This window comes from Hyla sarda, chromosome 2 (genome assembly GCF_029499605.1).
Source record: "Hyla sarda isolate aHylSar1 chromosome 2, aHylSar1.hap1, whole genome shotgun sequence".
In the NCBI taxonomy this organism is placed as follows: Eukaryota; Metazoa; Chordata; class Amphibia; order Anura; family Hylidae; genus Hyla; species Hyla sarda.
Window position 1 is genome coordinate 161,310,679 of NC_079190.1, and position 22,827 is coordinate 161,333,505.

Sequence of the window (22,827 nt, forward strand, 5' to 3'; positions counted from 1 at the left end):
CCCATAATAAAAAGAATTCTATTTTGAACCTGTCCAGGACTGAAATATTGAAAATGAAGGATGCAAATGAAGGATGGACAAGAATACAGTAAATTAACATCAGTCAGGAGAAAAACGGCTGGGAATATATATATAACAAATCACCGTATATAATAGGATTTTAGTGTACTCAAAACAGATTCACAGAAAAAACACTAAAACATTAAACTTTAATAATTATCCATTTTAAAACGGATCCATTATAGATCCAGTGGCCAACACACAAAGAAAACTTGAAAAATAGAAAAAAATATATATATATATATTGCTGCATACAGTCCCAATGATGGATAATTAATGCAGTCTTACAAAAAATAGTAAAATTACACTCAGAGTTTTGCTCAATCTGATAATATGGTATAATGAATGGGTATAAAGATGGGACAGGGTGCTATAGGGAAATATATAGGCCAATTGGTGCGTGCGGCCACTACTTAACACTTACCCTATAACCACCCTACAGCTATTCCTGCCGCTAGGCGGAGTGAACGCCCTGATAAGGGCGGCCCCGCTCCGGAACCTAAAGCTAGACCGTCCCTAGAGTGCCCTGATCTAGCACAGAGGGGAAAGAGTCTCACTATCTGACTGGGGAGGCCTGTCTGGCTATAGGATAGGGATTGGATACCCTAGGCTATTAATATACCAGTCGGAGAGTAGTGGATACTCAGGTAGAGGATATGCGGGGTTACCACCTAGGTTGATCCTGCAATGTGGGGTACTTATTTAATGTGGATGCGTCCTATCACCTAGTACTCTTGTATAGGAGATGAAGATATCATACAGAGGAATAGGAAAATATTAGTGTATATGTTACGCCTAGAGCTCCGGGTCCCCGCTCCTCCCCGGAGCGCTCACGGCGTCTTTCTCCCTGCAGCTCCCCGGTCGGTCCCGCTGACCGGGAGCGCTGCTCTGTCATGGCCGTTGGGGATGCGATTCGCACAGCGGGACGCGCCCGCTCGCGAATCGCATCCCAGGTCACTTACCCGTTCCCGTCCCCTGCTGTCATGTGCTGGCGCGCGCGGCTCCGCTCTCTAGGGCGCGCGCGCGCCAGCTCCCTGAGACTTAAAGGGCCAGTGCACCAATGATTGGTGCCTGGCCCAATTAGCTTAATTGGCTCCCACCTGGTCCCTGACTATATCTAACCTCCTCCCTTGCACTTCCTGGCCGGATCTTGTTGCCCTTGTGCCTTGTGAAAGCGTTTTGTGTGTTTAATACCCTGTGTACCAGAGCTTCTGCTATCTCCCCTGACTACGAACCTTGCCGCCTGCCCCCGACCTTCTGCTACGTCCGACTTTGCTTCTGCCTACTCCCTTGTACCTCGCCTATCTTCAGCAGCCAGAGAGGTGAGCCGTTGCTAGTGGATACGACCTGGTCACTACCGCCGCAGCAAGACCATCCCGCTTTGCGGCGGGCTCTGGTGAAAACCAGTAGTGTCTTAGAACCGGTCCACTAGCACGGTCCTCGCTATCCCTCTCTGGCACAGAGGATCCACCTCCTGCCAGCCGGCATCGTGACAGTAGATCCGGCCATGGATCCCGCTGAAGTTCCTCTGCCAGTTGTCGCTGACCTCCCTACGCTGGTCGCCCAGCAAGCTCGTCAGATCGCCCAGCAGTCGCAACAGATAGCGCAACAAGATCACCAGCTGTCGTACTTGACCACCATGACACAGCAACTCCAGTCACAACTACAGCAAGTACAGTCGCAGCTACAGCAGCAACAACCATCTCCTCCGCCAGCTCCAGCACCCCTTCCGCGGCGAGTGGCCGCTCCTAGCCTCCGCCTGTCCTTGCCGGACAAATTTAATGGGGACTCTAAGTTTTGCCGTGGCTTTCTTTCGCAATGTTCCTTGCACTTAGAGATGATGTCGGATCAGTTTCCTACTGAAAGGTCTAAGGTGGCTTTCGTAGTCAGCCTTCTGTCTGGAAAAGCCCTGTCATGGGCCACACCGCTCTGGGACCGCGATGACCCCGTCACTGCCTCTGTACACTCCTTCTTCTCGGAAATTCGAAGTGTCTTTGAGGAACCTGCCCGAGCCTCTTCTGCTGAGACTGCCCTGCTGAACCTGGTCCAGGGTAATTCCTCCGTTGGCGAGTACGCCATACAATTCCGTACTCTTGCTTCTGAACTATCCTGGAATAATGAGGCTCTCTGCGCGACCTTTAAAAAAGGCCTATCCAGCAACATTAAAGATGTTCTGGCCGCACGAGAGACTCCTGCTAACCTGCATGAACTCATTCATCTAGCCACTCGCATTGACATGCGTTTTTCTGAGAGGCATCAAGAGCTCCGCCAGGAAAAAGACTTAGATCTCTGGACACCTCTCCCACAGTCTCCACTGCAATCTGCGCCTAGGCCTCCCGCCGAGGAGGCCATGCAAGTGGATCGGTCTCGCCTGACCCTGGAAGAGAGGAATCGCCGTAAGGAAGAGAATCTTTGTCTGTACTGTGCCAGTACTGAACATTTTTTGGTGGATTGCCCAATCCGTCCTCCACGTCTGGGAAACGCACGCTCGCACTCAGCTCTCGTGGGTGTGGCGTCTCTTGATGCCAAGTCGGCTTCTCCACGTCTCACGGTACCTGTTCGGATTTCCACTTCAGCCAGCTCTCCCCTCTCAGCCGTGGCCTGCCTTGACTCTGGAGCTTCTGGGAATTTTATTCGGGAGTCCTTTGTGAATAAATTCCGCATTCCGGTGACCCGTCTTGTCAAGCCACTCCACATTTCCGCGGTCAACGGAGCCAGGTTGGATTGCACCGTGCGTTACCGCACGGAGCCCCTCCTAATGTGCATCGGACCTCATCACGAGGAGATTGTATTTTTTGTCCTTCCTAATTGCTCTTCTGAAGTTCTCCTTGGACTACCCTGGCTTCAACACCATTCCCCAACCCTGGATTGGTCCACTGGGGAGATCAAGAGTTGGGGTCCCTCTTGTTCCAAGGACTGCCTTCAACCGGTTCCCAGTACTCCCTGCCGTGACCCTGTGGTTTCTCCTGTATCCGGTCCCCCTAAGGTCTTTAAGGACTCTGCCTGCCACAGGAAATGCCCTTCCCCCCCTCCCAGTTCCATCAGGCAAGCTTCTGTGTCCCCTCATGGCCCTCGTCCTGGTGTCACACTGCCCCGTGCCAGGTCTCGCCCTCTGCCCTCTCTCCCCATTCCCACTCCTGCGGTTCTGCCTGCCGTTGAGGAATCCCTCCATCCCTTCCCGGTGTCCTCATCCCAGGGGAGGCAGTTACCCGATAAAGAGAAGGGGAGACCTAAGGGGGGGGGTACTGTTACGCCTAGCGCTCCGGGTCCCCGCTCCTCCCCGGAGCGCTCACGGCGTCTTTCTCCCTGCAGCTCCCCGGTCGGTCCCGCTGACCGGGAGCGCTGCTCTGTCATGGCCGTTGGGGATGCGATTCGCACAGCGGGACGCGCCCGCTCGCGAATCGCATCCCAGGTCACTTACCCGTTCCCGTCCCCTGCTGTCATGTGCTGGCGCGCGCGGCTCCGCTCTCTAGGGCGCGCGCGCGCCAGCTCCCTGAGACTTAAAGGGCCAGTGCACCAATGATTGGTGCCTGGCCCAATTAGCTTAATTGGCTCCCACCTGGTCCCTGACTATATCTAACCTCCTCCCTTGCACTTCCTGGCCGGATCTTGTTGCCCTTGTGCCTTGTGAAAGCGTTTTGTGTGTTTAATACCCTGTGTACCAGAGCTTCTGCTATCTCCCCTGACTACGAACCTTGCCGCCTGCCCCCGACCTTCTGCTACGTCCGACTTTGCTTCTGCCTACTCCCTTGTACCTCGCCTATCTTCAGCAGCCAGAGAGGTGAGCCGTTGCTAGTGGATACGACCTGGTCACTACCGCCGCAGCAAGACCATCCCGCTTTGCGGCGGGCTCTGGTGAAAACCAGTAGTGTCTTAGAACCGGTCCACTAGCACGGTCCTCGCTATCCCTCTCTGGCACAGAGGATCCACCTCCTGCCAGCCGGCATCGTGACAGTATAAAGATAAGTACTCCACAAGATGTAAAAAATCATGTCATGCATAGAAATAGCAGAAAATAAATATATAGTTGGTCAGAGATTCGATCACTAATACCAAGCTGTCAATACCGCAGACCATCTCAAAACCACAATAGGCCTGATATCATAAAGTATCTGCATATTGTATAGAAATCAACCTGATGTACATAAAGAAAAGCTGATACTTATCATATTCTGATTGAGGATATACTCTGGTGTAAAGTCCCAACGCGTTTCACGCCCCCCCCCCCCCCCCCCCCGTTCATCAGGGGACAATCTGGGGGCAGTCAGGGTGGGAGACAATCCTGGATGGCCGATGGAGAGCAGGATATATGTGGACTGCTTGTGGCCATGCTGACATTCATCCAAAGTCTGGATGAAATAGTGTGTTAAAGTCCCTCCCTCTAATGGCCCATCCAATCAGCGTAGGTCTAACCTATTGAAGCTTACCTTCATAGGTGTGCGGAGTCTGCCGGACATTACGTAGAACGTCGGCATTTACTGACCTCTCGCGCTCCAATATCGCAGTGCGTGTACTTCAGGCATGTAATATCCGGAGGCGCGGTCTATCATATAGCTCCATACGCTTTGTGTTGCCATGGTGGAGGACGCGTTGCCATGGCGTCCCTTCATTCATGTGATCCGGACTCCCGGATCACATGACTTGATGACGTATCATCCCGGCGTGTGTTTAAAGATGCATATACTGAGGCCGGGGCAAGAAGGAGGTGTTGTTATGTAAAGTTCGGCTGCAGTAAGGGGATTAACCCTATAAATCCCAAATGGTCAGGATGTCTTTCCTAAAAAAAGACAGCTAAGGGATATGATTAACCCTAGGTAATCCAATGTGCAAAAGGAGCACTAGAATATAATTAACCCTGAGCAGCCCAGTTGCATCCGAAATCAAATGAACACTGAGTATGCATATAACATAATCTGTCAGCATGACATAAAAAATTTGATATATATATATTACCACACAAAATTAAATTCCGCCCCCATAGATCCAAAAAAAGGAAAAAGTGGGAATGACGTTAATTATACAATAGTGTATTGTTGATTAGATTATATAATTATAACAAGACACATATAAGATAGAGATGAGACATGATAATCTCACAATGCTGTAAAATGACACAATTTCTAGTGTCAATAGAATTGGCCAGTTGTTGACACTTCACTATGATTCTGTATAGATATACCAGAAAGGAAAAGTATGATCTCATCCCATCAACAGGTATCAACACTGTAATGAAACATGGTAAAGATGTATAGACAAGGTGTATTCATAGCAACTGCTTGCAGGTGTATCCCAATTCTGTGTGCCTAAATAAATGAGGAAAAGGACAGAACCTCGTTTAGCCCACTAGGGGCCACAGATCTAAATCTATAGATCCACAAGGTTTCTTTTTGTAGCAATCGTGTGTCCAAATTGCCCCCTCGGGGAGAAGGACGGATGACCTCTAGAGCTGCACAAGAAATTACTCTTGGGTCACCACCATGAAACTCATGGATGTGTCTGGCTAGGGGGGTATCTCGACGGTGTGCAATATCGTTTATATGTTCGCACACCCTCCGTCGGAACTCCCTGATCGTTTTGCCTATATAGTCTTTGGGACAACTACATTGACACAGATAGACCAGACCCCTGGTGCGGCAATTTACAAAATCCCTGATGGCAAATGACTCTCCAGTAGAGGAGCTGTAATTAATTTTTGTCTTACGCATAAAGGGACATGCTTTGCATCCACTGCATTTAAAATTCCCTGTGATGCGACGTTCCAGCCATGTCCCTGATGTTGAGGGACGGGTATAGTGGCTGTGGGTTAAACGATCCCCTAAATTCCTGCCCCTCCTGTATGTTACTAAGGGGCGATCTGTTATCACCTGTTCCAACAGGGGGTCTGCTTGTAAGATGGACCAATGCTTGGATAGAATTTTAAGGATGTTTGCTCTATTTGTGTCAAATGTACCTATGATACGGGTTGCCCCATCTGTCTTTTTTGATGGTGTAGGTACCAGTAAAGCGGTCCGGTCCTTGTCTCGTGCAAACTTAAAGGCCCCCCTCAGCACCTCTTGAGGGTACACACGTTGTGTGAATCTATTACGTAGATTACTGGCCTCCCGATAGAAATCCTGAGTAGTAGAACAGTTTCTACGTACCCGTACTGGCCTTTTGGGATTCCTCTTTTTAGAGCTGGGGGATGAAAACTGGTCCAGTGGAGCAGACTATTAGTTGCTGTGTTTTTCCTAAAGAGGGTAGATGATAGCCCTCCCTCATCATTTTTGCTAATTCTTACATCTAGGAAAGCCAGTGTGTTTGCATCAATCTCATGTGTGAACCGAAGACCCAGTATGTTCTTCTTAAGATGTTTCATGAAGGCCAAGAAAATCTCGTGCGTACCTGACCACAAAACAAAAATATTGTCTATGTACCTGGCCCATAGAATAATATTCTGGGTCCAGGTACATTCGTCCGGTGGGAAGACTATGGTGTCCTCCCACCAGCCCAGGAGGAGATTTGCATACGTTGGGGCACAAGGGCTCCCCATCGCGGTCCCCCTGAGCTGGTGGTAAGTCTTCCCATCGAAAAGAAAATAGTTGTGGTTCAGAATGTACGACATGAGAGATAAAATAAACCGATTGTGTTGTTGGAAAAAGTTCCCCCTGCTTTTCAAAAATTATTCCACCGCTTTGAGGCCAAAATCATGTGGTATTGAACTATATAGGGCCTCGACGTCAATGCTGGCCAGGAAAATGCCCTCACCAACGTCGATACCATCTATCCTGTGTAGGAAGTCAGTGGTATCTCGCACATAAGACGGAAGTGCCGTCACAAACTTCCTCAGAACTCGATCCACATATACCCCCACTGCTTCTGTAACCGATCCATTACCAGAAACTATGGGGCGTCCTTTAAGATGACTAGTGCCTTTGTGCACCTTCGGTAGACAATAGAAGGTGGCAGTGGTGGGTTTATTCGGTAATAGATAGTTATATTCTTTTTCATCAATCAGTCTTTGTGTCTTTGCCTCCAACAGAATAGATCTCAGTTCTGTGACAAATCGTGGAGTGGGATCTGATGATAGTATCCCATATTTTTCCCTACATGACAGGAGATCTAGGCACATTTGTCTGTAGTTACCATGATTAAGTATGACCAAGTTGCCTCCCTTATCAGCAGGTTTTATTATAATTTTGTCATTTTTCTCCAAACTGATAAGGGCTTGCATCTCATCTTTGGTCATATTGTGTTGTTGATGACCTCTAGTTTGATACATAGATTCGATCTCCCTTGTGACCACTTGTAGGAATATGTCAATGCTAGTGAGATCTGACATAGGGGGCATCAGAGTGCTTTTCGGTCTAAGGTCTGTAAAAGGACCCTCACCTGGTTCTCTGTTGCCCTCCTCCTCAAGTTCACTAAGGATGCGTATACCAGCCAGAGTGTCCTCCGGGATCCCCATCTCCATGCATTGGCGTTTGTCATGGAGACGGAAGAATCTGTGCCACCTAAGTTTTCTACAGAACAAATGTAAGCCCTTAATCCATGAAAATTTGTCAAATCTATTTACTGGTACAAAAGATAGTCCTTTTTTGAGCACACTAATCTGATCATTGGTGAGAGATTGGTCTGAAAGGTTAATGATTTGGAGGGTATTGTTATCTACTAACTTATCTGTTGATGGCGTGCTATTTCCTCCTCTAAAAAAAGGGATGAGGAGGAGGCTAGAGAGGAAGAGGATGAGGCATTTGCCAGGGGTGGATTGTTCCTTTCTGTATTGACCCCTCGTCTGGGATTTCGACGAGGTGGGCCCCCCCGGGCCGTTTCCCCTTCCCCTTCCTTTTGCACCCCTCTTGTTTTGCCCCCCCTGTCCACGATTCGACCATTTTTGATTGATATTTTTCCTATTGGAATCCGATGTTTCCTGTTCCGAAGCAGAGTTATCAGTAGTTTGATTTCTCCCCTGGCCAGGGGTGACAAAATCATACGCTTTCTTAGTCCTGAATTCCGTAAGGTCTTTGATAAATTGTTTATGCTTTCGGTCCCTGATCTGGTTTTGAAATTTTTCAGTATTGGATTGTAAAATGGTTTCCTGCCGTGGATAATCGGGGTCTGTTTTAAACTGTAAAGCTCTTTGTGCGACTTCGCAGAGAGCCTTAGAGGAGTCAGAAAAGGTTTTTCTTTCTTCCTCCAAAAGTAGAGTCATAAAGCGGATGGAACTATTAATGGATTCCTGTTCCCACTTTTCTAACAGTTCTGGTGTCTGACACCGCTCTGCTGGAATGATGTTTATGCGAAGGCCCTTGGGTACAATCCTCTGTTTGATATAATTATCAAGAGTTTGAATCTCCCACCATGATTTAGTTTTATTTCTGTAGCAGTTTGCTAATTCCTTAAATGTATTTTTCAGTGTTGGGGTGGCTACCCCTGCGGGGGTCCACTCCTGATCAGAAAACACATTCGATGCGTCAGTTAACCAAGTTTCGTTGTTTACAGTGATGTCAACAAAACCAGCCATAGCCAACTTAAGACAACAAATCACCGTATATAATAGGATTTTAGTGTACTCAAAACAGATTCACAGAAAAAAACACTAAAACATTAAACTTTAATAATTATCCATTTTAAAACGGATCCATTATAGATCCAGTGGCCAACACACAAAGAAAACTTGAAAAATAGAAAAAAAAAAAATATATATATATATATATATATATATATATATTGCTGCATACAGTCCCAATGATGGGTAATAAATGCAGTCTTACAAAAAATAGTAAAATTACACTCAGAGTTTTGCTCAATCTGATAATATGGTATAATGAATACCTACCTAAAGGGTGGGTAAAAAGGTAGGGAAAAGATGGGACAGGGTGCTATAGGGAAATATATAGGCCAATTGGTGCGTGCGGCCACTACTTAACACTTACCCTATAACCACCCTACAGCTATTCCTGCCGCTAGGCATCATGAGGTCCAGGCTCACATCCCCAACGAAGAAGATTGTTGTATTGTCTCAGAAACACGTTAGAGTGCTTCTTGGTCCTTACCGAACCCTGTAGTGATGTCACTGCATAGCCAGAAACATCGGACAAACTCCCAAGCCGGAAACACTGCGGTAGAGACGCCACCAGCCGGGTGTACTCACGCGACCCAGCAAACATCTCTGCTCCAGACCAGACCCGGATGAAGATACTGGCAAGTACATTGGTGCGCACATTGACCCAGATTTATCAAACTGTGTGAGAGAAAAAGTGGAGTGATTTCCCCACAGCAACCAATCACAGTTCAGGTTTCACTTTACCTCAGATCGTTAGCTGAGCTGTGATTTGTTGCTGTGGGAAAATCACTCCACTTTTTCTCTCACACAGTTTGATAAATCTGGGCCTTTGTCTGTCACTAACTCACATTGACTGTATCTAGGCGCACGCTGCTGCGCAAATCACATGGTATCTGGCCACACTGAGGATCTTTCCATAATAACGTACAGCCATAACACAAATTTAAGCAAATAATTCATATTTTTATACTTTTATGTCAATCTCTGGTAATTTTATGAATATTCTTTCAGCCCCTAAAAACTACTCAGCCATGTATGCATTTTATTACCAGCTGTCATCCTTACCACCACTTCCAGGCATGCTATAAATCACACTGCATATATCTTAAGTCCCATTCAGCGCTTTTTGTTCTTTGTTTTATATATAATTCAAAATCTGTTTCTGGAGCCAGTTGATATGAAACAAATTGTTTTTCACTGGAAAACCCCTTTAATAAAGACAGCATTTCTAGCTGTGAGAGTGAAAGTTGACCAGCAGTTTCTCCACCATGTGTTTAGTTGGTGACCACAAAACCAAAACAATGAAAATCACTTCAAAATCTTAAAAAAAAAAAAAAAAATTGTGGTAAAGGAATGGTTGGACATAGACGAAGTAGAGGAAAGTGCAACACTGCCATGTCCTCTGCCAGTAAACATGTTGGTAGCAGTAACAGCACTGTGGGCACCACCCATTTTGTCTGGCTCAGTACAGGTAGCATTAGCAGTCAGGTGCCTAGTAGTAGTAGCAGCAAAGTAAGTAAGCAACAGTTGTCCATTTCTTCCAGGGGTTGTGTTGCTTCAGAGAATAATACAGCCATTATGGACTGGTTGGCCTGATCTCAGTCATCTTAGGAGGAGAAAGAGTCTAACAATATTGTGTTGAACCAGCTTTCATTGGATTCCTCATTGTTTACAGTTACGGTAACTTTGTAAACGATCTGTTCCATTATATCTGTCTTTGCCTCCCCCAGTGCTAAGCAGATAGGTAGCATTAGCAACAAGGAGGAGTTGTGTGAGGACAGTCAGCCTTTGGAATGTGCTGCAGAGGTGGTGGAGGTGGAAGCAGTGGCCGACTGCTGTCCGCTATCTAGCACTAATCCGCCATCCCTATTGTCCGCTGGCTACTACAGCTTTCACCAGTCCACCATTGCCTGCTGTCCGCTGGCTACAGCTGACAGCAAGGAGGGAGGGAAGAACACATTTAAGACAAACAAGGAAGAAAAAAGAAAGCAAAGAAGAAGATACACTGAGAGAAGAAGAGGGAGAAGCCAGGAGAGCAGAGAAAGAGGGAAAAGAGGAAGAGGATAAGAGGCCAGTATAAGAACAAAGCAAAAAGAAGCAGAATCATGGAGGATGTCTATCAGTGAATCAATCCCACGGGTCCCATATGGACAAAAGCAAGGGGACAGTATTATTCAAGGAGGGTAGTGAGAGATTCTAGGGAGCGGATTTCATGAATGAGGTCGTCTTCCGACGGTGGCAATGTCTGCTTCCACTGCTTAGCTATGAGGGTTTTAGCCGCATGAACCATGTGCATAATAGGCTTAAACGGCTTCTTCGATAAGACCCGGGTAGATAAGTGCAGGAGGAAGACCATGGGGTCTAGGGGGACCAAAAAACCTGTGACTGAGTGAACCAGCATCTGAACCCGAACCCAAAAGGTATCTATAAGCGGACACGACCAGAAAATATGGAAAACAGTACCCAGACCCACTCTACAACGCCAGCATTGAGAAGGATGTCAGGGTTTAATTTATTAAGGAATACTGGAGTGTGGTACCAACCCATTGGCATCTTTAATTGTGTTTCTTTATAAGCCATGCATATCAAAGCCTTAGAGGCCCGCTCACAGATCATACGCCATTGAGGGATCGAGATAGTAGTATGGAGTGCCTCTTCCCAGTGACTCATATAGCGGTGGGAAGGAGGAGGGCCATCCGGAGGAGAACTTCTCAACTATTTTAAGACATTGGCCCTCATTTACTAACAGGATTCCTAATTCTTATTGTCGGGTCATGTGCCTAAATTCTGTCGCACACAATATGTCAGAATCTGAATCACTCTGAGTGAAAAGAAAAAACTACAAAATGGGCGTTGTTTTCAGGAAAAGGGGCGTGTTCCCTACATTTCATCCCAAATCACTAATCTTTTCTGAAAACCACTCCAAAAATCATGTGAATTTTCTGGGAAGAAAACCCTACACTTTAAAGAATGTATAAAGTTTCAGAAAGTGGAGTAAATTCTCTGGGTGTTTGCTCCTTTGCCTGCCTCGTCTTTTTCAAGCAATTCTGTTTTATTTTTATTTTTTTGCACAATTTATTATTTAAACAACATTTTAGCTTTATTTTCACAGGGTTTTTTCCCCCCTATTGTTTCAGTAATAATGGTGAATCATAAAAAAAATACTGTGAGCCTCCGACCTACGATGGCCCCGACATACGATCAATTCAACGTGCGATGACCTCTCAGAGGCCATCACATGTTAAAGGCAGCATCAACATACAATGCTTTTGTATGTCGAGGCCATCGCCTAAACGCATAGCGCAGACTGCTTTAGCTGCTGCCGGATAGCCGTTTACGGTGTCCCGTGTGCTGCGGTGACGATCACTCACCTGCCCTCGGGGCTCCGGATCATCCTCGGGATCTCCTGCATGGCCGTCGCTCTCCTTCGTCATCATCCCGTCGCCGCGCACACCGTCCCGTCATCCAATAGGAGCGGCGTGCGTAGTGACGGAGAGCTAGGATTCCAGGGAAGCAGAGACGTCCGGAGCGTTGGAGACACCCCGGGATGTGGCGACAGCGATGGAGGGCGACATCAAGGGCAGCGGTGAGGGTCTGGAGAGGTGGGGACAGGTGAGTATAACTTCCTATTCTTTCCATTGCACGGATCCCTCAACATGCGATGGTTTCAACAAATGATGGTTCATTTGGAACGGATTACCATCGTATGTTGAGGGACCACTGTGTATATATATATATATATATATACATATATATATATATATATATATATATATACAGGGTGGCCATTTATATGGATACACCTTAATAAAATGGGAATGGTTGGTGATATTAGCTTCCTGTTTTTGGCAAATTAGTATATGTGAGGGGGGGGGGGACTTTTCAAGATGGTTGGTGACCATGGTGGCCATTTTGAAGTCGGCCATTTTGAATCCAACTTTTGGAAGAGGGTCATGTGACACATCAAACTTATTGGGAATTTCAATGATGTGATTGGTTTTAATGTAACTTTATTCTTTCATGAGTTATTTACAAGTTTTTGACCACTTATAAAATGTGTTCAATGTGCTGCCCATTGTGTTGGATTGTCAATGCAACTCTCTTCTCCCACTCTTCGCACACTGATAGCAACACCACAGGAGAAATGCTTGCACAGGCTTCCAGTATCCGTAGTTTCAGGTGCTGCACATCTCGTATCTTCACAGCATTGCCAATTGCCTTCAGATGACCCCAAAGATAAAATTCTAAGGGGGTCAGATCGGGAGACCTTGGGGGCCATTCAACTGGCCCACGATGACCAATCCACTTTCCAGAAAAGTGTTCATCTAGGAATGCTCGGACCTGACACCCATAATGTGGTGGTGCACCATCTTGCTGGAAAAACTCAGGGAACGTGCCAGCTTCAGTGCATAAAGAGGGAAACACATCATCATGTAGCAATTTCGCATATCCAGTGGCCTTGAGGTTTCCATTGATGAAGAATGGCCCCACTATCTTTGTACCCCATATACCATACCATACCATCAATTTTTGTGTTCCAACAGTCTTGGAGGGATCTATCCAATGTGGGTTAGTGTCAAACCAATAGCGGTGATTTTGCTTGTTAACTTCACCATTCACATAAAAGTTTGCCTCATCACTGAACAAAATCTTCTGTTCCAATTTTTGTTTTGCCCATTCTGCAGCACCTGAAACTATGGATACTGGAAGCCTGTGCTAGCATTTCTCCTGCGGTGTTGCTATCAGTGTGTGATTAGTAGAGATGTCGCGAATTATTCGGCGGCGAACAGTTCCCGGCGAACTTAGCATGTTCGAGTTCGCATCGCCGAGCGAACATATGTGAAGTTCGATTCGCCCCCTATACTTTAACATTGCGTTAAATTTTGACCCTGTGAGTCAGAGTCAGCAGACACATTACAGCCAATCAGCAGCAGTCCCTCCCTTCCAGACCCTCCTACCTCCTGTACAGATGCCATTTTACCTTCATTCGGCATGCTGCAGGCTTAGAAAGTGGAGGGACAGAGAAGCTGCTCCTGCTGTAATAGGGAAAGCAATAGCTAGGTTGCTGCTAGGTGGTGTATTCAGGGTCCACTTTACTCCTAAAGCACTAGTCTAACATCTGCTTTAAGGACAGCACCCAAAAAAGCCCTTTTTAGGGCTCAAATATCAGTCCGTGTGTCTTGCAACAGCTGGAGGCACCCTGATTGGGAGGGAACCGCTGGTTAAAAGGGGTACTCCAGTGTAAAATTTAAGTTCCTTCAAGCAACTAACTACAGTATAAAAAGGGCTATAAGTTCAGTCCGTGTGTCTTGCAACAGCTGGAGGCACCCTGGTTGGGAGGGAACCACTGGTTAAAAGGGGTACTCCGGTGTAAAACTTAATTTCCTTCAAGCAACTAACTACAGTATTAAAAGGGCTATAAGTTCAGTCCGTGTGTCTTGCAACTGCTGGAGGCACCCTGGTTGGCGACCTCTGCTTAAAAGGGGAACTCCGCTGGCAACCTTTTTTGCTCATTGTCACACTAGTGCAAATCACATTTGGTGTGACAGTTGTTCAAATAAAAAAAAAACTTTTTTGGCTGTGAGATAAAACCAGTGCTGCCTAAAGGGGGGCTCTAACTATGTGCTGCCTAATATGGGGGAATCTATGTGCTGCCTAAAGGGGGGATCTAAATATGTGCTGCCTAAAGGGGGCTCTATGTGCTGCCTAAAGGGAGGCTCTAACTATGTGCTGCCTAATATAGGGGAATCTATGTGCTGCCTAAAGGGGGGCTCTATGTGCTGCCTAAAGGGGGGCTCTAACTATGTGCTGCCTAACATGGGGGAATCTATGTGCTGCCTAAAGGGGGGATCTAACTATGTGATGCCTAAAGGGGGAATCTAACTATGTGCTGCCTAAAGGGCTCTATGTGCTGCCTAAAGGGGGGCTCTAACTATGTGCTGCCTAATATGGGGGAATCTATGTGCTGCCTAAAGGGGGGCTCTATGTGCTGCCTAAAGGGGGCTAAAGAACGTTATTCCAAATAATTTAGGAACAATAAGTGATTTATGCCCTTAATGGATTAAAACCAGACTCTGCATCAACTATGTAATTTTCCATGGGAGTTTTGCCATGGATCCCCCTCCAGCACGCCACAGTCCAGGTATTAGTCCCCTTGAAACAACTTTTAAATCACTATTGTGGCCAGAAAGAGTCCCTGTGGGATTTAAAATTTGCCTGCCCATTAAAGTCAAATTTTATGTTTGCGACATCACTAGTGAAGAGTGGGAGAAGAGGGTTGCATTGACAATCCAACACAAAGGGCAGCACATTGAACACATTTTATAAGTGGTCAGAAACTTGTAAATAACTCATGAAAGAATAAAGTTACGTTAAAACCAAGCACATCATTGTTTTTCTTGTGAAATTCACAATTAGTTTGATGTGTCACATGACCCTCTTCCTATTGAAAAAACAAAAGTTGGATTCAAAATGGCCGACTTCAAAATGGCCACCATGGTCACCACCCATCTTAAAAAGCTTCCCCCCTCACATATACTAATGGGCCACAAACAGGAAGTTAATATCACCAACCATTCCCATTTTATTAAGGTGTATCCATATGTGTGTATATGCATATATGTATAAAATATATATATCTATATATATATATATATATATATATATATATAAACATATATATATATATATATATATATGTATATGCAAATCATAAAATGTTGCAGTATCTTGTAATACCTTTTTTATTGGACTAACAGCATTTTGTAGAGACAAGCTTTCGGGATTCCTCCCTTTATCAAGTCCAAAGCAAATCTAAGCTCACAAGTAGAAGACACAGGTTACATCTCACAAATATGCAGGGGTTAAGACAATAGATGTGGAGAATTCACACTAAGATGGGACATAAATTGTCCTGTTATGGGAACATAGACTAAATAGATAAGAATGAGAAAAAGGGGGAGGGAGGGGGGAACAGGGGAGAGACTGATAATTAGCAGGACATAGTGAGATGTAAAAGAGAACACAGTGCAGGTTATAAGAGAATACAGTACAGCACAGGTTATGAGAAATGCCCTGGAGTCATCACTAAACTAATAGAATTCATCCTAACACACAACTACTTCAGCTCCAACAGTGACATATAGCTACAAATGATGGGCACTGCAATGGGGACCAGGATGGCACCACAATATGCCAACCTATTCATGGCTGACTTTGAACAACGATTTCTAGACACACAACTTCACAAACCCTACAGATACTACCGTTACATTGATGATATTTTCATCATTTGGACAGAAGGAAAAGAAAAACTCAGAAAGTTTCATGATGCCTTTAACACATTCAATCCATCTATCAAACTCAAAATGGACTTCTCTACAGAAAGTGTGAACTTCCTGGACACTACTGTCACAATAAACAGGAACACACTACAAACGTCTGTATACAGAAAACCCACAGACCCATCCAGCTATCTACATTAATCCAGTTTCCATCTATAACACACAAAGAAAGGCATCATATACAGCCAAGCTACCAGGTACCATTGCATCTGCTCCAACCCTGATGACAGAGACCTGCACCTACAAACACTGTCTGAGAAATTCAAACAAAAAGGATACAAACCTAGGACGATCAATAGGAAAATACACTCCGCCCTTCAAACACCACGGGAACACCTGCTACAATACAGAGAGATACAACCATCACCAAGCGTACCACTGGTAGCCACATACAATCCAGCCCTTGAAGAAATACGAAAAATTATCAAGGACCTACAGCCGATATTGGCGGAAGATGAGATGCTAAAAGAAATCTTCCCCGAACCTCCCATCTTGGCCTTCAGACAACCCCACAATTTAAAACAAAAGCTGGTCAGCCGAAAATTACCTACAGAAAGAACAGACACAGACAATGGGACCAAACCCTGCAACAAACCTTGCTGTAAACTCTGCCAACATATCTGCACCAAGATGGAAGCCACCCACAACAACAAGACATATAACATTAGGGGACTATACTCCTGCACATCCCCAAATGTGGTCTACATGATACAATGCACCAAGTGTGACATGGGATGCTACATTGGTGAAACCAGCCGGAAACTCAACGAAAGGATGTATCTACACAGACATTCCATCAACCGCCATTAAGAAAATAACTACTGCACCCCAGTTGGACATCATTTTACCCAAACAGGCCACTCCATACATGACCTTACAATCAAGATACTGAGAGGGAACTTCAAAAACACTCAAGAGAGAAAGACATTTGAAGCCAAAATGATACTGTTTTTTGACTCGAAAAACAGGGGACTCAACCCCTTAAGGACCAAGCATTTTTCTGTTTTTACACTTTCGTTTTTTCCTCCTTACCTTTTAAAAATCATAACCCTTTCAATTTTGCACCTAAAAATCCATATGAGGGCTTATTTTTTGCACCACCAATTCTACTTTGGAATGACATCAGTCATTTTACACAAACATTTATGGCGAAATAGAAAAAAAATCAATGTGCGACAAAATTGAAGAAAAAAACACCATTTTGTAAATTTTGAGGGCTTCTGTTTCTAGGCAGTACATTTTTCGGTAAAAATGACACTTTATCTTTATTCTGTAGGTCCATACGATTAAAATGATACCCTACTTATATAGGTTTGATTTCGTCGTACTTCTGGAAAAAATCATAACTACATGCAGGAAAATGTATACATTTAAAATTGTCCTTTTCTGACCCCTATAACTTTTTTATTTTTCCACGTACAGGGTGGTTTGAGGGCTATTTTTTTGCGCCGTGATCTGAAGTTTTAATCGGTACCATTTTTATTTTGATTGGACTTCTTGATCGCTTTTTATTCCTTTTTTTATGGTATGAAAAGTGACCAAAAATACGCTATTTTGGACTTTGGAATTTTTTTGCGTGTACGCCATTGACCGTGCGGTTTAATTAATGATATATTTTTATAGTTCAGACATTTACGCACGTGGCGATACCACATACGTTTATTTTTATTATGGTTACATATTTTTAATATGGAATTTGGGAAAAGGGGGGTGATTTAAACTTTTAATAAGGAAGGGGTTAATGTGTGTGTTTTTAAACTTTTTTTAAACTTTTTTTTTTTACACTTTTAGTCCCCTTAGGGGACTTTTAGGAGGAATCATTAGATTCCTCATACAGATCATTGTGGTTTCATAAAACCACAATGATCTGCGTGCTCTGCGCTCGATTGATAAAGCCTGGTCCTGCCAGGCTTTATCATTCAGAGCACCGGAGCCGCCGCAGCAGGAGAGGTAAGCCCTCAGGCTACCTCAGTAGTGGATCGCTCCCCCGCGATCGCGCTGCGGGGGGGCAATACACCCCACTGGACCACCAGGGACTGTATACAGGCACCTTTAGATGCCGCTGTCAACTTTAATAGCGGCGATCTAAAGGGTTAATAGCCGGCCGCGGCGATCGCCGCATGTCGGCTATTAACGCCGGCCCCCAGCTACAGGAATCAGCTGGGGGCTGGCCGGTATGACACGGGCTCGAGTCGGGAGCCTGCGCCATACCCCGGTAATGGCCATTGGACGAGTATAGACGTCCATGGTCGTTATCGCGTTAATGTGGATTTGAGCTTCTTATCTCATTATCAAAATTTCTTATAACCTGTACTATACTGGATTCTCTCATAACCTGTACTGTGTTCTCTTTTATATCTCACTATGTCCTGCTAATTATCAGTCTCTCCCCTGCTCCCCCTTTTTCTCATTCTTATCTATTTAGTCTATGTTCCCATAACAGGACAATTTATGTCCCATCTTAGTGTGAATTCTCCACATCTATTGTCTTAACCCCTGCATATTTGTGAGATGTAACCTGTGTCTTCTACTTGTGAGCTTAGATTTGCTTTGGACTTGATAAAGGGAGGAATCCCGAAAGCTTGTCTCTACAAAATGCTGTTAGTCCAATAAAAAAGGTATTACAAGATACTGCAACATTTTATGATGTGCATCTGCATCACTGGACTCATACGGCTACTCAAATTTACTATATGTATATATATATATATATATATATATATATAGAGAGAGAGAGAGAGAGAGAGAGAGAGAGAGAGAGAGAGAGAGAGATAGATAGATAGATAGATAGATAGATACAGTCATGGCCATAAATGTTGGCACCCCTGAAATTACCGCTAGTATTTCTCACAGAAAATTATTGCAGTAACACGTGTTTTGCTATACACGTGTTTATTCCCTTTGTGTGTATTGGAACTAAACAAAAAAAAAAAAGGGAGGATAAAAAGCAAATTGTACATAATGTCACACCAAACTCTAAAAATGGTCTGGACAAAATTATTGGCACCCTTTCAAAATTGTGGAAAAATAAGATTGTTTCAAGCATGTGATGCTCTTTTAAACTCACCTGAGGCAAGTAACAGATGTAGGCAATATAAAAATCCCACCTGAAAGCAGATAAAAAGGAGAGAAGTTTACTTAGCCTTTGCATTGTGTGTCTGTGTATGCCACACTAAGCATGGACAACAGAAAGAGGAGAGGAGAACTGTCTGAGGCCTTGAGAACCCAAATTGTGGAATAATATCAACAATCTAAAAGTTAAAAGTCCATCTTCAGAGATCTAGATTTGCCTTTGTTAACAGTGCGCAACACTATCAAGATGTTTGCAACCCATGGCACTATAGCTAATATCCCTGGGCATGGATGGAAGAGAAAAATTGATGAAAGGTGTCAACACAGGATAGTCCGGATGGTGGATAAGCAGCCCCAAACAAGTTCCAAAGATATTCAAAGTATCTTGCAGGCTCAGGGAGCATCAGTGTCAGCACGAACTATCCGTCGACATTTAAATGAAATGCTATGGCAGGAGCAAGACTATCTTTTGCCAAAATGAACTTGAGCAAGCCAAAATCCTTCTTTGGAAAACGTCTTGTGGACAGATGAGAAAAGATAGAGCTTTTTGGTAAAGCACATCATTCTACTGTTTACTGAAAATGAAATGAGGCCTGCAAGGAAAAGAACACAGTACCTACAGTGAAATATGGTGGAGCTTCAATGATCTTTTGGGGTTGTTTTGCTGCCTGTGGCACTGGGTGCCTTAAATGTGTGCAAGGCATCATGAAATCTGAGGATTACCAACAGATTTTGGGTCGCACTTTACAGCCCAGTGTCGGAAAGCTGGGTTTGCATCTGAGATCTTGGGTCTTCCAGCAGGACAATGACCCCAAACATACGTCAAAAAGTATCCAGAAATGGATGGCAACAAAGTGCTGGAGAGTTCTGAAGTAACCAGCAATGAGTCCAGATCTAAATCCCATTGAACACCTGTGGAGAGATCTTAAAATTGCTGTTGGGAAAAGGCGCCCTTCCAATAAGAGACCTGGAGCAGTTTGCTAAGGAAGAGTGGTCCAACATTCCAGCTGAGAGGTGTAAGAAGCTTATTGATGGTTATAGGAAGCAACTGACTTCAGTTATATTTTCCAAAAGGTGTGCAACCAAATATATAGTTAAGGGTGCCAATAATATTGTTCAGCCCATTTTTGGAGTTTGGTGTGACATTATGTCCAATTTGCTTTTTTTCCTCTCTTTTTTGGTTTAGTTCCAATACACACAATGGGAATAAACATGTGTATAGCAAAATATGTGTTACTGCAATCCTTTTCTGTGAGAAGTACTTCATTTTCTTGAAAAATTTCAGGGGTGCCAACATTTACGGCCATGACTGTAGACTATTTTATTAAATTTATTAATCTCTCTCTCTGTGCGACATTATTAACCCTGCGACAGATTTTACCATGCGACAGATGAACCCTGCGACAGAAATTACCTTTTGACAGATTTTTCCCCTGCGAATAAAAAGATTGGGAAAAGTGCAACAGATTAGTAAATGCCAAGAGAAAAAAAGGTCAGAAAAGCAAAAGTTAAACACAAACCGACACTCCACTCTTAGTAAATGAGGGCCATTGTTATAGGGCCTGTTAAAACTCCCAAAAAGGGAGAATTTACAAAAGCAATTTTCTTGACTATTTTGGGACACCAATCTTGTCACAACTCCCAAAAGGGTTTTTAGAATGCTTGGAAAAAGTAATTGCGTCTTCCAATACCTCCATGTGCATTTTAAAGGGATTCTCCACTGCCCTGTCTTCTGGAGCTGTGTGCGGGCTTCCGTGTTTGAGGACGCCCCCTCGTGACGTCACGGGGGTGCGACCGCAAGGAATTCTGGAAAGGCGGGAAGGCAAGGCGGGTAGGCGGGATGACCCTGAATCACATGCAGGATGCAGCCTATCAGCAGCCAGTCACCCCTGTGATGTCACAACCTCATATATTCGGCAGCCATATTGTGGCCAGTCACTTCATTCAATACACTGCAGAGAGATAGGACGGACAGCCTGTGTGTGTGTTACACAGAAAAGCGTTTTCCAGCAGCGTTTCACCTCCTAGTCACATCAGCGTTCTGGTGGACAGAGAGCAGTGCTTTTTTCCACTGAAAAGGATTTTTAATGCAGCCATTAACCTCCCAGTCACTTTCTACAGCATTGTATTGCAGAGAAGGGAAGAGAGCTGTGTGTTGCCTCAAACATTTCAACAAGCTGCCTCAACTTCATAAACCTTAGCAGAGGAGGCAGGAATACTTTTTCAGTGCAATTCTGTCTTTGTTTCACAACATATCATTTGCTGGTTAAACTAGTCTGTAGACGGTTTAATACCCAGAAGTCCATTCCTTATAGACTTTGACAGAGTGCAATTTTAGGTTAAGTACACAGTTTTTGTGTGCTCCAGCACTGTTGTGTACTGCTGGTGTTGCGCAAAAATAAAAGTAGAATGAAGATGCACTTACCCCGTAGTTTGCAAGCAGAGAGTTTGTTTATTTCCTCGTAATGAAGTACAGACAAGACCCTTGCAGCTCGTGTAGGGAGAGTGTGCAGGACGCTGCAGACAATCAAGGTGTGACAAGTGCATCTTCATTCTACCTTGGTATATTGTCTGCACTTTGTGCATTATTGGATAGCACCCCCCAGCAAATTTCAGCATGCACCGTGTTTAAGTCTGTTCAGACTCGGCTTACCGACGAACTGCCATGCTATGCCGTTGGTACTCATGAACACTATATCTGCTCTGTAAAAATAAATAAAATGTAAGCGTACTGTCACGCATTTTTTTGCCCTCATAAATTCATACCATATACCTACATCTAAGAAGTGTACCATTTTGTAGCTGTTAATCTGCCAAGGGCCTAGATATTGTGAAAGTCCAGGCAAAAGTAATAATTGGCTGGTGTTGTACTCAAAATAGGAAAAATTTGCAGCAGTTGCATATAAATGAGCCTGCAAGGGCCCAAAATTCCCGGTATAAATATATCAAAAATCAACTCGAAATACCTAATTCTCGATGCTGAGAGGGGGAAAAACCTTATAAAACATAACTTTTAATATAATACTCTAAAATGCACCACACCTTGTGATAAAGAATAAGTGCCCAAATTGTAAAGCAACACAGATAGCAGTTACCACATGTAATGTGGATTTACAATAAAGGAGAAGCATAACTATTGCCAAATACCACCCAACGCGTTTCTGCCACTACGTGGCTTCCTCAGGGGAAATGTATACAGTATGCAATAGATAGTAATACTGCTATATGACAGAATATCAATAGAGTATAAAACAAACAAAATAGTTTGATTCATAGGGAAACACCCGATACACAGTGTATATCCCTTAATTATTTTAGCTCAACCAATAGGGAAACACCCGATACATAGTGTATATCCCTATTGCCATGGTGTGGCTATCATAACAGGAGGTACAATCATCCTTCAGGGCAACCTGTAAGTAAAACATAAACATAGAAAAAGATATCAATGTGCCATCCATATTCCATAGTTACTGGCCATTTATAGTATCAATATAAATACCTAGAGAAAAGACACATATTCACAGTTTCCAAGTGTTTGCCCGGATACCTATAATGAAGATACAGGGTCCCAATCAATATGGGAGATGCTAGTACCTGCAATACAAACAGTGCGCATCGCACCAGCTATCATACTCACACTCCTGTAGCCACACGTCCGGTTTATGGTTCTCAGATGAGCGCACTAAACCCGCGTTGGCGGGGAGCCGTCTGTCTCTGACGGCTGCTTAGCGCTCACTGAGACCATGCCGGCGTCTGTCGTCATATCCTGTTTCCGGCCGGCGCCGCGTCATTACGCAACGCCCTCTC

General features: G+C 44.4%; 1 protein-coding gene across 1 annotated transcript in view; it reads right to left on the bottom strand.

Annotated features, from left to right (window-relative positions):
- Positions 1 to 22,827, bottom strand: part of ITGBL1 (integrin subunit beta like 1) — a 500,590-nt gene that overhangs the window by 214,604 nt on the left and 263,159 nt on the right. The gene's annotated exons all lie outside the window — the stretch shown is intronic.